The sequence below is a fragment of the Salmo salar genome, chromosome 06 (assembly GCF_965601325.2).
Source record: "Salmo salar chromosome 06, fSalSal1, whole genome shotgun sequence".
Taxonomy (NCBI): domain Eukaryota; kingdom Metazoa; phylum Chordata; class Actinopteri; order Salmoniformes; family Salmonidae; genus Salmo; species Salmo salar.
In genome coordinates this window covers 27,293,216-27,308,497 of record NC_138296.1, presented here as the reverse complement: position 1 = coordinate 27,308,497, position 15,282 = coordinate 27,293,216, and the positions used below count along the sequence as shown (strand labels likewise).

At 44.9% G+C, this 15,282-nt stretch overlaps 11 non-coding genes across 11 annotated transcripts; all 11 read right to left on the bottom strand.

Moving 5' to 3' along the window:
* Nucleotides 1-904: 904 nt before the first annotated feature.
* Nucleotides 905-1,023, bottom strand: LOC123743653 (5S ribosomal RNA). Its single transcript, XR_006770509.2, has one exon. It is a non-coding gene; the product is annotated as a 5S ribosomal RNA (ribosomal RNA).
* A 1,201-nt stretch (nt 1,024-2,224) lies between these two features.
* On the bottom strand, nt 2,225-2,343 carry LOC123743652 (5S ribosomal RNA). Its single transcript, XR_006770508.2, has one exon. It is a non-coding gene; the product is annotated as a 5S ribosomal RNA (ribosomal RNA).
* A 1,201-nt stretch (nt 2,344-3,544) lies between these two features.
* LOC145879898 (5S ribosomal RNA) lies at nt 3,545-3,663 on the bottom strand. The gene has a single exon (XR_014392785.1). It is a non-coding gene; the product is annotated as a 5S ribosomal RNA (ribosomal RNA).
* A 1,201-nt stretch (nt 3,664-4,864) lies between these two features.
* Nucleotides 4,865-4,983, bottom strand: LOC145879917 (5S ribosomal RNA). Its single transcript, XR_014392803.1, has one exon. It is a non-coding gene; the product is annotated as a 5S ribosomal RNA (ribosomal RNA).
* A 1,201-nt stretch (nt 4,984-6,184) lies between these two features.
* On the bottom strand, nt 6,185-6,303 carry LOC123743649 (5S ribosomal RNA). The gene has a single exon (XR_006770505.1). It is a non-coding gene; the product is annotated as a 5S ribosomal RNA (ribosomal RNA).
* Nucleotides 6,304-7,503: 1,200 nt separating this feature from the next.
* On the bottom strand, nt 7,504-7,622 carry LOC145879915 (5S ribosomal RNA). Its single transcript, XR_014392801.1, has one exon. It is a non-coding gene; the product is annotated as a 5S ribosomal RNA (ribosomal RNA).
* A 1,201-nt stretch (nt 7,623-8,823) lies between these two features.
* LOC123743650 (5S ribosomal RNA) lies at nt 8,824-8,942 on the bottom strand. The gene has a single exon (XR_006770506.1). It is a non-coding gene; the product is annotated as a 5S ribosomal RNA (ribosomal RNA).
* A 1,201-nt stretch (nt 8,943-10,143) lies between these two features.
* Nucleotides 10,144-10,262, bottom strand: LOC145879914 (5S ribosomal RNA). The gene has a single exon (XR_014392800.1). It is a non-coding gene; the product is annotated as a 5S ribosomal RNA (ribosomal RNA).
* Nucleotides 10,263-11,462: 1,200 nt separating this feature from the next.
* LOC145879913 (5S ribosomal RNA) lies at nt 11,463-11,581 on the bottom strand. The gene has a single exon (XR_014392799.1). It is a non-coding gene; the product is annotated as a 5S ribosomal RNA (ribosomal RNA).
* Nucleotides 11,582-12,768: 1,187 nt separating this feature from the next.
* On the bottom strand, nt 12,769-12,887 carry LOC123743644 (5S ribosomal RNA). The gene has a single exon (XR_006770500.1). It is a non-coding gene; the product is annotated as a 5S ribosomal RNA (ribosomal RNA).
* Nucleotides 12,888-14,074: 1,187 nt separating this feature from the next.
* Nucleotides 14,075-14,193, bottom strand: LOC123743647 (5S ribosomal RNA). Its single transcript, XR_006770503.1, has one exon. It is a non-coding gene; the product is annotated as a 5S ribosomal RNA (ribosomal RNA).
* Nucleotides 14,194-15,282: the final 1,089 nt, after the last annotated feature.

Here is a 15,282-nt window from a genome sequence, read left to right as displayed (position 1 = left end):
AGGAGGAAATCAATTAAATCCCTTCAACTTGTTAGAAAATGCATTCATTTGCCCAAGTGAATCATAAGACTTGAACAAAATGCATCAGCGATTCGTTTTTCCATGCAACTTTCAGGAACGGCACAGGACTGCCCAATTTCTGTGCGCATTCGTGCGGAGCGCGCGCGTGTCTACACTTTGTGTAGCCGTTAGCGATGAGGCTAATGATAACCTTCTTGTGGTAGAGAAGGAAAGGCTTCCCCCAAAACCTTCTCAATTAAATGTTAACTGCAAAGTAGCCTATGCCAGCCTGGCAGAATTATATCATGATTATTTGCGTCAATCCAGTGGCCATTTGTTTTGCAAACTCCGCAATCACATGAGCGCTACAGCAACACCGCTTAACCAAACAAAGGTCTCTCCCTGGCGCACACTCGGGTTTAAAGGGTAACTACACCCCAAAATCGAAATGTCTTCCATTTTTCCCAGACCTCAAAAGTGGTCTCCTGATAGGCTTTAAACAATGTCGTGGACATAGAACATCCAAACGTGTTATATTTCTATTACAAAGGTGTACTTTTGAGGTTGAAAACCTGCAGAAACAGGGACAAACGGTCAACGGGGAAATGTAAACGGAGAAAAGGGGGACTTTGGGGGAATCAGGCAAAACATTGAAGGGATTTTACTGGGCCCTAATGGACTACACACATTGACAGTCTCCTAGACTAAAAAGAAATGCTGAATGTACTGCCTACATTTTGAGGGAAACGCACCGTCCAATATTTGCTTTGATTTGATCAGGGCAGGGAAGCACTAACAAACTGCATTTAGTCCAATAAAAAGACACAATATTATTAGGGCCATAAATAAAAGGCAGTTGCTCTGCTCCATGCATGACACAAGAGAACCCTCAACCGGAGCAAAAAGCTTACAGCACCTGGTATTCCCAGGCGGTCTCCCATCCAAGTACTAACCAGGCCCGACCCTGCTTAGCTTCCGAGATCGGACGAGATCGGGCGTATTCAGGCTGGTATGGCCGTAAGTGAAGTGACAGTTCTTGGTACACTATATAAAGTCAACGTGTCGCTCACTCATAAGAGACAGCGAAATGTCCACTTTGTGACACACTCTGAAAAAGCTCAAACCTTGCTTACATTTCCACGCCCTATATTTGACTCTTGTGGGCGGGGGGGGGGGGGGGGGGGGAGAGGGCATATCCTATGTTGACACTTATGACAACTTCATAGACTAGGGCCCTAGAAAATACGGCTCGCCCACACGGAGTCACGGAATCCAGACATTAAACCGAAATTCAACAATATTCTAAAATGTATTGACCTAAGGAGGAAATCAATTAAATCCCTTCAACTTGTTAGAAAATGCATTCATTTGCCCAAGTGAATCATAAGACTTGAACAAAATGCATCAGCGATTCGTTTTTCCATGCAACTTTCAGGAACGGCACAGGACTGCCCAATTTCTGTGCGCATTCGTGCGGAGCGCGCGCGTGTCTACACTTTGTGTAGCCGTTAGCGATGAGGCTAATGATAACCTTCTTGTGGTAGAGAAGGAAAGGCTTCCCCCAAAACCTTCTCAATTAAATGTTAACTGCAAAGTAGCCTATGCCAGCCTGGCAGAATTATATCATGATTATTTGCGTCAATCCAGTGGCCATTTGTTTTGCAAACTCCGCAATCACATGAGCGCTACAGCAACACCGCTTAACCAAACAAAGGTCTCTCCCTGGCGCACACTCGGGTTTAAAGGGTAACTACACCCCAAAATCGAAATGTCTTCCATTTTTCCCAGACCTCAAAAGTGGTCTCCTGATAGGCTTTAAACAATGTCGTGGACATAGAACATCCAAACGTGTTATATTTCTATTACAAAGGTGTACTTTTGAGGTTGAAAACCTGCAGAAACAGGGACAAACGGTCAACGGGGAAATGTAAACGGAGAAAAGGGGGACTTTGGGGGAATCAGGCAAAACATTGAAGGGATTTTACTGGGCCCTAATGGACTACACACATTGACAGTCTCCTAGACTAAAAAGAAATGCTGAATGTACTGCCTACATTTTGAGGGAAACGCACCGTCCAATATTTGCTTTGATTTGATCAGGGCAGGGAAGCACTAACAAACTGCATTTAGTCCAATAAAAAGACACAATATTATTAGGGCCATAAATAAAAGGCAGTTGCTCTGCTCCATGCATGACACAAGAGAACCCTCAACCGGAGCAAAAAGCTTACAGCACCTGGTATTCCCAGGCGGTCTCCCATCCAAGTACTAACCAGGCCCGACCCTGCTTAGCTTCCGAGATCGGACGAGATCGGGCGTATTCAGGCTGGTATGGCCGTAAGTGAAGTGACAGTTCTTGGTACACTATATAAAGTCAACGTGTCGCTCACTCATAAGAGACAGCGAAATGTCCACTTTGTGACACACTCTGAAAAAGCTCAAACCTTGCTTACATTTCCACGCCCTATATTTGACTCTTGTGGGCGGGGGGGGGGGGGGGGGGGGAGAGGGCATATCCTATGTTGACACTTATGACAACTTCATAGACTAGGGCCCTAGAAAATACGGCTCGCCCACACGGAGTCACGGAATCCAGACATTAAACCGAAATTCAACAATATTCTAAAATGTATTGACCTAAGGAGGAAATCAATTAAATCCCTTCAACTTGTTAGAAAATGCATTCATTTGCCCAAGTGAATCATAAGACTTGAACAAAATGCATCAGCGATTCGTTTTTCCATGCAACTTTCAGGAACGGCACAGGACTGCCCAATTTCTGTGCGCATTCGTGCGGAGCGCGCGCGTGTCTACACTTTGTGTAGCCGTTAGCGATGAGGCTAATGATAACCTTCTTGTGGTAGAGAAGGAAAGGCTTCCCCCAAAACCTTCTCAATTAAATGTTAACTGCAAAGTAGCCTATGCCAGCCTGGCAGAATTATATCATGATTATTTGCGTCAATCCAGTGGCCATTTGTTTTGCAAACTCCGCAATCACATGAGCGCTACAGCAACACCGCTTAACCAAACAAAGGTCTCTCCCTGGCGCACACTCGGGTTTAAAGGGTAACTACACCCCAAAATCGAAATGTCTTCCATTTTTCCCAGACCTCAAAAGTGGTCTCCTGATAGGCTTTAAACAATGTCGTGGACATAGAACATCCAAACGTGTTATATTTCTATTACAAAGGTGTACTTTTGAGGTTGAAAACCTGCAGAAACAGGGACAAACGGTCAACGGGGAAATGTAAACGGAGAAAAGGGGGACTTTGGGGGAATCAGGCAAAACATTGAAGGGATTTTACTGGGCCCTAATGGACTACACACATTGACAGTCTCCTAGACTAAAAAGAAATGCTGAATGTACTGCCTACATTTTGAGGGAAACGCACCGTCCAATATTTGCTTTGATTTGATCAGGGCAGGGAAGCACTAACAAACTGCATTTAGTCCAATAAAAAGACACAATATTATTAGGGCCATAAATAAAAGGCAGTTGCTCTGCTCCATGCATGACACAAGAGAACCCTCAACCGGAGCAAAAAGCTTACAGCACCTGGTATTCCCAGGCGGTCTCCCATCCAAGTACTAACCAGGCCCGACCCTGCTTAGCTTCCGAGATCGGACGAGATCGGGCGTATTCAGGCTGGTATGGCCGTAAGTGAAGTGACAGTTCTTGGTACACTATATAAAGTCAACGTGTCGCTCACTCATAAGAGACAGCGAAATGTCCACTTTGTGACACACTCTGAAAAAGCTCAAACCTTGCTTACATTTCCACGCCCTATATTTGACTCTTGTGGGCGGGGGGGGGGGGGGGGGGGGAGAGGGCATATCCTATGTTGACACTTATGACAACTTCATAGACTAGGGCCCTAGAAAATACGGCTCGCCCACACGGAGTCACGGAATCCAGACATTAAACCGAAATTCAACAATATTCTAAAATGTATTGACCTAAGGAGGAAATCAATTAAATCCCTTCAACTTGTTAGAAAATGCATTCATTTGCCCAAGTGAATCATAAGACTTGAACAAAATGCATCAGCGATTCGTTTTTCCATGCAACTTTCAGGAACGGCACAGGACTGCCCAATTTCTGTGCGCATTCGTGCGGAGCGCGCGCGTGTCTACACTTTGTGTAGCCGTTAGCGATGAGGCTAATGATAACCTTCTTGTGGTAGAGAAGGAAAGGCTTCCCCCAAAACCTTCTCAATTAAATGTTAACTGCAAAGTAGCCTATGCCAGCCTGGCAGAATTATATCATGATTATTTGCGTCAATCCAGTGGCCATTTGTTTTGCAAACTCCGCAATCACATGAGCGCTACAGCAACACCGCTTAACCAAACAAAGGTCTCTCCCTGGCGCACACTCGGGTTTAAAGGGTAACTACACCCCAAAATCGAAATGCCTTCCATTTTTCCCAGACCTCAAAAGTGGTCTCCTGATAGGCTTTAAACAATGTCGTGGACATAGAACATCCAAACGTGTTATATTTCTATTACAAAGGTGTACTTTTGAGGTTGAAAACCTGCAGAAACAGGGACAAACGGTCAACGGGGAAATGTAAACGGAGAAAAGGGGGACTTTGGGGGAATCAGGCAAAACATTGAAGGGATTTTACTGGGCCCTAATGGACTACACACATTGACAGTCTCCTAGACTAAAAAGAAATGCTGAATGTACTGCCTACATTTTGAGGGAAACGCACCGTCCAATATTTGCTTTGATTTGATCAGGGCAGGGAAGCACTAACAAACTGCATTTAGTCCAATAAAAAGACACAATATTATTAGGGCCATAAATAAAAGGCAGTTGCTCTGCTCCATGCATGACACAAGAGAACCCTCAACCGGAGCAAAAAGCTTACAGCACCTGGTATTCCCAGGCGGTCTCCCATCCAAGTACTAACCAGGCCCGACCCTGCTTAGCTTCCGAGATCGGACGAGATCGGGCGTATTCAGGCTGGTATGGCCGTAAGCGAAGGGACAATTCTTGGTACACTATATAAAGTCAACGTGTCGCTGACTCATAAGAGACAGCGAAATGTCCACTTTGTGACACACTCTGAAAAAGCTCAAACCTTGCTTACATTTCCACGCCCTATATTTGACTCTTGTGGGCGGGGGGGGGGGGGGGGGGAGAGAGGGCATATCCTATGTTGACACTTATGACAACTTCATAGACTAGGGCCCTAGAAAATACGGCTCGCCCACACGGAGTCACGGAATCCAGACATTAAACCGAAATTCAACAATATTCTAAAATGTATTGACCTAAGGAGGAAATCAATTAAATCCCTTCAACTTGTTAGAAAATGCATTCATTTGCCCAAGTGAATCATAAGACTTGAACAAAATGCATCAGCGATTCGTTTTTCCATGCAACTTTCAGGAACGGCACAGGACTGCCCAATTTCTGTGCGCATTCGTGCGGAGCGCGCGCGTGTCTACACTTTGTGTAGCCGTTAGCGATGAGGCTAATGATAACCTTCTTGTGGTAGAGAAGGAAAGGCTTCCCCCAAAACCTTCTCAATTAAATGTTAACTGCAAAGTAGCCTATGCCAGCCTGGCAGAATTATATCATGATTATTTGCGTCAATCCAGTGGCCATTTGTTTTGCAAACTCCGCAATCACATGAGCGCTACAGCAACACCGCTTAACCAAACAAAGGTCTCTCCCTGGCGCACACTCGGGTTTAAAGGGTAACTACACCCCAAAATCGAAATGCCTTCCATTTTTCCCAGACCTCAAAAGTGGTCTCCTGATAGGCTTTAAACAATGTCGTGGACATAGAACATCCAAACGTGTTATATTTCTATTACAAAGGTGTACTTTTGAGGTTGAAAACCTGCAGAAACAGGGACAAACGGTCAACGGGGAAATGTAAACGGAGAAAAGGGGGACTTTGGGGGAATCAGGCAAAACATTGAAGGGATTTTACTGGGCCCTAATGGACTACACACATTGACAGTCTCCTAGACTAAAAAGAAATGCTGAATGTACTGCCTACATTTTGAGGGAAACGCACCGTCCAATATTTGCTTTGATTTGATCAGGGCAGGGAAGCACTAACAAACTGCATTTAGTCCAATAAAAAGACACAATATTATTAGGGCCATAAATAAAAGGCAGTTGCTCTGCTCCATGCATGACACAAGAGAACCCTCAACCGGAGCAAAAAGCTTACAGCACCTGGTATTCCCAGGCGGTCTCCCATCCAAGTACTAACCAGGCCCGACCCTGCTTAGCTTCCGAGATCGGACGAGATCGGGCGTATTCAGGCTGGTATGGCCGTAAGCGAAGGGACAATTCTTGGTACACTATATAAAGTCAACGTGTCGCTCACTCATAAGAGACAGCGAAATGTCCACTTTGTGACACACTCTGAAAAAGCTCAAACCTTGCTTACATTTCCACGCCCTATATTTGACTCTTGTGGGCGGGGGGGGGGGGGGGGGGGAGAGGGCATATCCTATGTTGACACTTATGACAACTTCATAGACTAGGGCCCTAGAAAATACGGCTCGCCCACACGGAGTCACGGAATCCAGACATTAAACCGAAATTCAACAATATTCTAAAATGTATTGACCTAAGGAGGAAATCAATTAAATCCCTTCAACTTGTTAGAAAATGCATTCATTTGCCCAAGTGAATCATAAGACTTGAACAAAATGCATCAGCGATTCGTTTTTCCATGCAACTTTCAGGAACGGCACAGGACTGCCCAATTTCTGTGCGCATTCGTGCGGAGCGCGCGCGTGTCTACACTTTGTGTAGCCGTTAGCGATGAGGCTAATGATAACCTTCTTGTGGTAGAGAAGGAAAGGCTTCCCCCAAAACCTTCTCAATTAAATGTTAACTGCAAAGTAGCCTATGCCAGCCTGGCAGAATTATATCATGATTATTTGCGTCAATCCAGTGGCCATTTGTTTTGCAAACTCCGCAATCACATGAGCGCTACAGCAACACCGCTTAACCAAACAAAGGTCTCTCCCTGGCGCACACTCGGGTTTAAAGGGTAACTACACCCCAAAATCGAAATGCCTTCCATTTTTCCCAGACCTCAAAAGTGGTCTCCTGATAGGCTTTAAACAATGTCGTGGACATAGAACATCCAAACGTGTTATATTTCTATTACAAAGGTGTACTTTTGAGGTTGAAAACCTGCAGAAACAGGGACAAACGGTCAACGGGGAAATGTAAACGGAGAAAAGGGGGACTTTGGGGGAATCAGGCAAAACATTGAAGGGATTTTACTGGGCCCTAATGGACTACACACATTGACAGTCTCCTAGACTAAAAAGAAATGCTGAATGTACTGCCTACATTTTGAGGGAAACGCACCGTCCAATATTTGCTTTGATTTGATCAGGGCAGGGAAGCACTAACAAACTGCATTTAGTCCAATAAAAAGACACAATATTATTAGGGCCATAAATAAAAGGCAGTTGCTCTGCTCCATGCATGACACAAGAGAACCCTCAACCGGAGCAAAAAGCTTACAGCACCTGGTATTCCCAGGCGGTCTCCCATCCAAGTACTAACCAGGCCCGACCCTGCTTAGCTTCCGAGATCGGACGAGATCGGGCGTATTCAGGCTGGTATGGCCGTAAGCGAAGGGACAATTCTTGGTACACTATATAAAGTCAACGTGTCGCTCACTCATAAGAGACAGCGAAATGTCCACTTTGTGACACACTCTGAAAAAGCTCAAACCTTGCTTACATTTCCACGCCCTATATTTGACTCTTGTGGGCGGGGGGGGGGGGGGGGGGAGAGAGGGCATATCCTATGTTGACACTTATGACAACTTCATAGACTAGGGCCCTAGAAAATACGGCTCGCCCACACGGAGTCACGGAATCCAGACATTAAACCGAAATTCAACAATATTCTAAAATGTATTGACCTAAGGAGGAAATCAATTAAATCCCTTCAACTTGTTAGAAAATGCATTCATTTGCCCAAGTGAATCATAAGACTTGAACAAAATGCATCAGCGATTCGTTTTTCCATGCAACTTTCAGGAACGGCACAGGACTGCCCAATTTCTGTGCGCATTCGTGCGGAGCGCGCGCGTGTCTACACTTTGTGTAGCCGTTAGCGATGAGGCTAATGATAACCTTCTTGTGGTAGAGAAGGAAAGGCTTCCCCCAAAACCTTCTCAATTAAATGTTAACTGCAAAGTAGCCTATGCCAGCCTGGCAGAATTATATCATGATTATTTGCGTCAATCCAGTGGCCATTTGTTTTGCAAACTCCGCAATCACATGAGCGCTACAGCAACACCGCTTAACCAAACAAAGGTCTCTCCCTGGCGCACACTCGGGTTTAAAGGGTAACTACACCCCAAAATCGAAATGCCTTCCATTTTTCCCAGACCTCAAAAGTGGTCTCCTGATAGGCTTTAAACAATGTCGTGGACATAGAACATCCAAACGTGTTATATTTCTATTACAAAGGTGTACTTTTGAGGTTGAAAACCTGCAGAAACAGGGACAAACGGTCAACGGGGAAATGTAAACGGAGAAAAGGGGGACTTTGGGGGAATCAGGCAAAACATTGAAGGGATTTTACTGGGCCCTAATGGACTACACACATTGACAGTCTCCTAGACTAAAAAGAAATGCTGAATGTACTGCCTACATTTTGAGGGAAACGCACCGTCCAATATTTGCTTTGATTTGATCAGGGCAGGGAAGCACTAACAAACTGCATTTAGTCCAATAAAAAGACACAATATTATTAGGGCCATAAATAAAAGGCAGTTGCTCTGCTCCATGCATGACACAAGAGAACCCTCAACCGGAGCAAAAAGCTTACAGCACCTGGTATTCCCAGGCGGTCTCCCATCCAAGTACTAACCAGGCCCGACCCTGCTTAGCTTCCGAGATCGGACGAGATCGGGCGTATTCAGGCTGGTATGGCCGTAAGCGAAGGGACAATTCTTGGTACACTATATAAAGTCAACGTGTCGCTCACTCATAAGAGACAGCGAAATGTCCACTTTGTGACACACTCTGAAAAAGCTCAAACCTTGCTTACATTTCCACGCCCTATATTTGACTCTTGTGGGCGGGGGGGGGGGGGGGGGGGGAGAGGGCATATCCTATGTTGACACTTATGACAACTTCATAGACTAGGGCCCTAGAAAATACGGCTCGCCCACACGGAGTCACGGAATCCAGACATTAAACCGAAATTCAACAATATTCTAAAATGTATTGACCTAAGGAGGAAATCAATTAAATCCCTTCAACTTGTTAGAAAATGCATTCATTTGCCCAAGTGAATCATAAGACTTGAACAAAATGCATCAGCGATTCGTTTTTCCATGCAACTTTCAGGAACGGCACAGGACTGCCCAATTTCTGTGCGCATTCGTGCGGAGCGCGCGCGTGTCTACACTTTGTGTAGCCGTTAGCGATGAGGCTAATGATAACCTTCTTGTGGTAGAGAAGGAAAGGCTTCCCCCAAAACCTTCTCAATTAAATGTTAACTGCAAAGTAGCCTATGCCAGCCTGGCAGAATTATATCATGATTATTTGCGTCAATCCAGTGGCCATTTGTTTTGCAAACTCCGCAATCACATGAGCGCTACAGCAACACCGCTTAACCAAACAAAGGTCTCTCCCTGGCGCACACTCGGGTTTAAAGGGTAACTACACCCCAAAATCGAAATGCCTTCCATTTTTCCCAGACCTCAAAAGTGGTCTCCTGATAGGCTTTAAACAATGTCGTGGACATAGAACATCCAAACGTGTTATATTTCTATTACAAAGGTGTACTTTTGAGGTTGAAAACCTGCAGAAACAGGGACAAACGGTCAACGGGGAAATGTAAACGGAGAAAAGGGGGACTTTGGGGGAATCAGGCAAAACATTGAAGAGATTTTACTGGGCCCTAATGGACTACACACATTGACAGTCTCCTAGACTAAAAAGAAATGCTGAATGTACTGCCTACATTTTGAGGGAAACGCACCGTCCAATATTTGCTTTGATTTGATCAGGGCAGGGAAGCACTAACAAACTGCATTTAGTCCAATAAAAAGACACAATATTATTAGGGCCATAAATAAAAGGCAGTTGCTCTGCTCCATGCATGACACAAGAGAACCCTCAACCGGAGCAAAAAGCTTACAGCACCTGGTATTCCCAGGCGGTCTCCCATCCAAGTACTAACCAGGCCCGACCCTGCTTAGCTTCCGAGATCGGACGAGATCGGGCGTATTCAGGCTGGTATGGCCGTAAGCGAAGGGACAATTCTTGGTACACTATATAAAGTCAACGTGTCGCTCACTCATAAGAGACAGCGAAATGTCCACTTTGTGACACACTCTGAAAAAGCTCAAACCTTGCTTACATTTCCACGCCCTATATTTGACTCTTGTGGGCGGGGGGGGGGGGGGGGGGGAGAGGGCATATCCTATGTTGACACTTATGACAACTTCATAGACTAGGGCCCTAGAAAATACGGCTCGCCCACACGGAGTCACGGAATCCAGACATTAAACCGAAATTCAACAATATTCTAAAATGTATTGACCTAAGGAGGAAATCAATTAAATCCCTTCAACTTGTTAGAAAATGCATTCATTTGCCCAAGTGAATCATAAGACTTGAACAAAATGCATCAGCGATTCGTTTTTCCATGCAACTTTCAGGAACGGCACAGGACTGCCCAATTTCTGTGCGCATTCGTGCGGAGCGCGCGCATGTCTACACTTTGTGTAGCCGTTAGCGATGAGGCTAATGATAACCTTCTTGTGGTAGAGAAGGAAAGGCTTCCCCCAAAACCTTCTCAATTAAATGTTAACTGCAAAGTAGCCTATGCCAGCCTGGCAGAATTATATCATGATTATTTGCGTCAATCCAGTGGCCATTTGTTTTGCAAACTCCGCAATCACATGAGCGCTACAGCAACACCGCTTAACCAAACAAAGGTCTCTCCCTGGCGCACACTCGGGTTTAAAGGGTAACTACACCCCAAAATCGAAATGTCTTCCATTTTTCCCAGACCTCAAAAGTGGTCTCCTGATAGGCTTTAAACAATGTCGTGGACATAGAACATCCAAACGTGTTATATTTCTATTACAAAGGTGTACTTTTGAGATTGAAAACCTGCAGAAACAGGGACAAACGGTCAACGGGGAAATGTAAACGGAGAAAAGGGGGACTTTGGGCGAATCAGGCAAAACATTGAAGGGATTTTACTGGGCCCTAATGGACTACACACATTGACAGTCTCCTAGACTAAAAAGAAATGCTGAATGTACTGCCTACATTTTGAGGGAAACGCACCGTCCAATATTTGCTTTGATTTGATCAGGGCAGGGAAGCACTAACAAACTGCATTTAGTCCAATAAAAAGACACAATATTATTAGGGCCATAAATAAAAGGCAGTTGCTCTGCTCCATGCATGACACAAGAGAACCCTCTACCGGAGCAAAAAGCTTACAGCACCTGGTATTCCCAGGCGGTCTCCCATCCAAGTACTAACCAGGCCCGACCCTGCTTAGCTTCCGAGATCGGACGAGATCGGGCGTATTCAGGCTGGTATGGCCGTAAGCGAAGGGACAATTCTTGGTACACTATATAAAGTCAACGTGTCGCTCACTCATAAGAGACAGCGAAATGTCCACTTTGTGACACACTCTGAAAAAGCTCAAACCTTGCTTACAGTTCCAGGCCCTATATTTGACTCTTGTGGGGGGGATAAGAGGGCATATCCTATGTTGACACTTATGACAACTTCATAGACTAGGGCCCTAGAAAATACGGCTCGCCCACACGGAGTCACGGAATCCAGACATTAAACCGAAATTCAACAATATTCTAAAATGTATTGACCTAAGGAGGAAATCAATTAAATCCCTTCAACTTGTTAGAAAATGCATTCATTTGCCCAAGTGAATCATAAGACTTGAACAAAATGCATCAGCGATTCGTTTTTCCATGCAACTTTCAGGAACGGCACAGGACTGCCCAATTTCTGTGCGCATTCGTGCGGAGCGCGCGCATGTCTACACTTTGTGTAGCCGTTAGCGATGAGGCTAATGATAACCTTCTTGTGGTAGAGAAGGAAAGGCTTCCCCCAAAACCTTCTCAATTAAATGTTAACTGCAAAGTAGCCTATGCCAGCCTGGCAGAATTATATCATGATTATTTGCGTCAATCCAGTGGCCATTTGTTTTGCAAACTCCGCAATCACATGAGCGCTACAGCAACACCGCTTAACCAAACAAAGGTCTCTCCCTGGCGCACACTCGGGTTTAAAGGGTAACTACACCCCAAAATCGAAATGTCTTCCATTTTTCCCAGACCTCAAAAGTGGTCTCCTGATAGGCTTTAAACAATGTCGTGGACATAGAACATCCAAACGTGTTATATTTCTATTACAAAGGTGTACTTTTGAGGTTGAAAACCTGCAGAAACAGGGACAAACGGTCAACGGGGAAATGTAAACGGAGAAAAGGGGGACTTTGGGCGAATCAGGCAAAACATTGAAGGGATTTTACTGGGCCCTAATGGACTACACACATTGACAGTCTCCTAGACTAAAAAGAAATGCTGAATGTACTGCCTACATTTTGAGGGAAACGCACCGTCCAATATTTGCTTTGATTTGATCAGGGCAGGGAAGCACTAACAAACTGCATTTAGTCCAATAAAAAGACACAATATTATTAGGGCCATAAATAAAAGGCAGTTGCTCTGCTCCATGCATGACACAAGAGAACCCTCAACCGGAGCAAAAAGCTTACAGCACCTGGTATTCCCAGGCGGTCTCCCATCCAAGTACTAACCAGGCCCGACCCTGCTTAGCTTCCGAGATCGGACGAGATCGGGCGTATTCAGGCTGGTATGGCCGTAAGCGAAGGGACAATTCTTGGTACACTATATAAAGTCAACGTGTCGCTCACTCATAAGAGACAGCGAAATGTCCACTTTGTGACACACTCTGAAAAAGCTCAAACCTTGCTTACAGTTCCAGGCCCTATATTTGACTCTTGTGGGGGGGATAAGAGGGCATATCCTATGTTGACACTTATGACAACTTCATAGACTAGGGCCCTAGAAAATACGGCTCGCCCACACGGAGTCACGGAATCCAGACTTTAAACCGAAATTCAACAATATTCTAAAATGTATTGACCTAAGGAGGAAATCAATTAAATCCCTTCAACTTGTTAGAAAATGCATTCATTTGCCCAAGTGAATCATAAGACTTGAACAAAATGCATCAGCGATTCGTTTTTCCATGCAACTTTCAGGAACGGCACAGGACTGCCCAATTTCTGTGCGCATTCGTGCGGAGCGCGCGCATGTCTACACTTTGTGTAGCCGTTAGCGATGAGGCTAATGATAACCTTCTTGTGGTAGAGAAGGAAAGGCTTCCCCCAAAACCTTCTCAATTAAATGTTAACTGCAAAGTAGCCTATGCCAGCCTGGCAGAATTATATCATGATTATTTGCGTCAATCCAGTGGCCATTTGTTTTGCAAACTCCGCAATCACATGAGCGCTACAGCAACACCGCTTAACCAAACAAAGGTCTCTCCCTGGCGCACACTCGGGTTTAAAGGGTAACTACACCCCAAAATCGAAATGTCTTCCATTTTTCCCAGACCTCAAAAGTGGTCTCCTGATAGGCTTTAAACAATGTCGTGGACATAGAACATCCAAACGTGTTATATTTCTATTACAAAGGTGTACTTTTGAGGTTGAAAACCTGCAGAAACAGGGACAAACGGTCAACGGGGAAATGTAAACGGAGAAAAGGGGGACTTTGGGCGAATCAGGCAAAACATTGAAGGGATTTTACTGGGCCCTAATGGACTACACACATTGACAGTCTCCTAGACTAAAAAGAAATGCTGAATGTACTGCCTACATTTTGAGGGAAACGCACCGTCCAATATTTGCTTTGATTTGATCAGGGCAGGGAAGCACTAACAAACTGCATTTAGTCCAATAAAAAGACACAATATTATTAGGGCCATAAATAAAAGGCAGTTGCTCTGCTCCATGCATGACACAAGAGAACCCTCTACCGGAGCAAAAAGCTTACAGCACCTGGTATTCCCAGGCGGTCTCCCATCCAAGTACTAACCAGGCCCGACCCTGCTTAGCTTCCGAGATCGGACGAGATCGGGCGTATTCAGGCTGGTATGGCCGTAAGCGAAGGGACAATTCTTGGTACACTATATAAAGTCAACGTGTCGCTCACTCATAAGAGACAGCGAAATGTCCACTTTGTGACACACTCTGAAAAAGCTCAAACCTTGCTTACAGTTCCAGGCCCTATATTTGACTCTTGTGGGGGGGATAAGAGGGCATATCCTATGTTGACACTTATGACAACTTCATAGACTAGGGCCCTAGAAAATACGGCTCGCCCACACGGAGTCACGGAATCCAGACATTAAACCGAAATTCAACAATATTCTAAAATGTATTGACCTAAGGAGGAAATCAATTAAATCCCTTCAACTTGTTAGAAAATGCATTCATTTGCCCAAGTGAATCATAAGACTTGAACAAAATGCATCAGCGATTCGTTTTTCCATGCAACTTTCAGGAACGGCACAGGACTGCCCAATTTCTGTGCGCATTCGTGCGGAGCGCGCGCGTGTCTACACTTTGTGTAGCCGTTAGCGATGAGGCTAATGATAACCTTCTTGTGGTAGAGAAGGAAAGGCTTCCCCCAAAACCTTCTCAATTAAATGTTAACTGCAAAGTAGCCTATGCCAGCCTGGCAGAATTATATCATGATTATTTGCGTCAATCCAGTGGCCATTTGTTTTGCAAACTCCGCAATCACATGAGCGCTACAGCAACACCGCTTAACCAAACAAAGGTCTCTCCCTGGCGCACACTCGGGTTTAAAGGGTAACTACACCCCAAAATCGAAATGTCTTCCATTTTTCCCAGACCTCAAAAGTGGTCTCCTGATAGGCTTTAAACAATGTCGTGGACATAGAACATCCAAACGTGTTATATTTCTATTACAAAGGTGTACTTTTGAGGTTGAAAACCTGCAGAAACAGGGACAAACGGTCAACGGGGAAATGTAAACGGAGAAAAGGGGGACTTTGGGCGAATCAGGCAAAACATTGAAGGGATTTTACTGGGCCCTAATGGACTACACACATTGACAGTCTCCTAGACTAAAAAGAAATGCTGAATGTACTGCCTACATTTTGAGGGAAACGCACCGTCCAATATTTGCTTTGATTTGATCAGGGCAGGGAAGCACTAACAAACTGCAT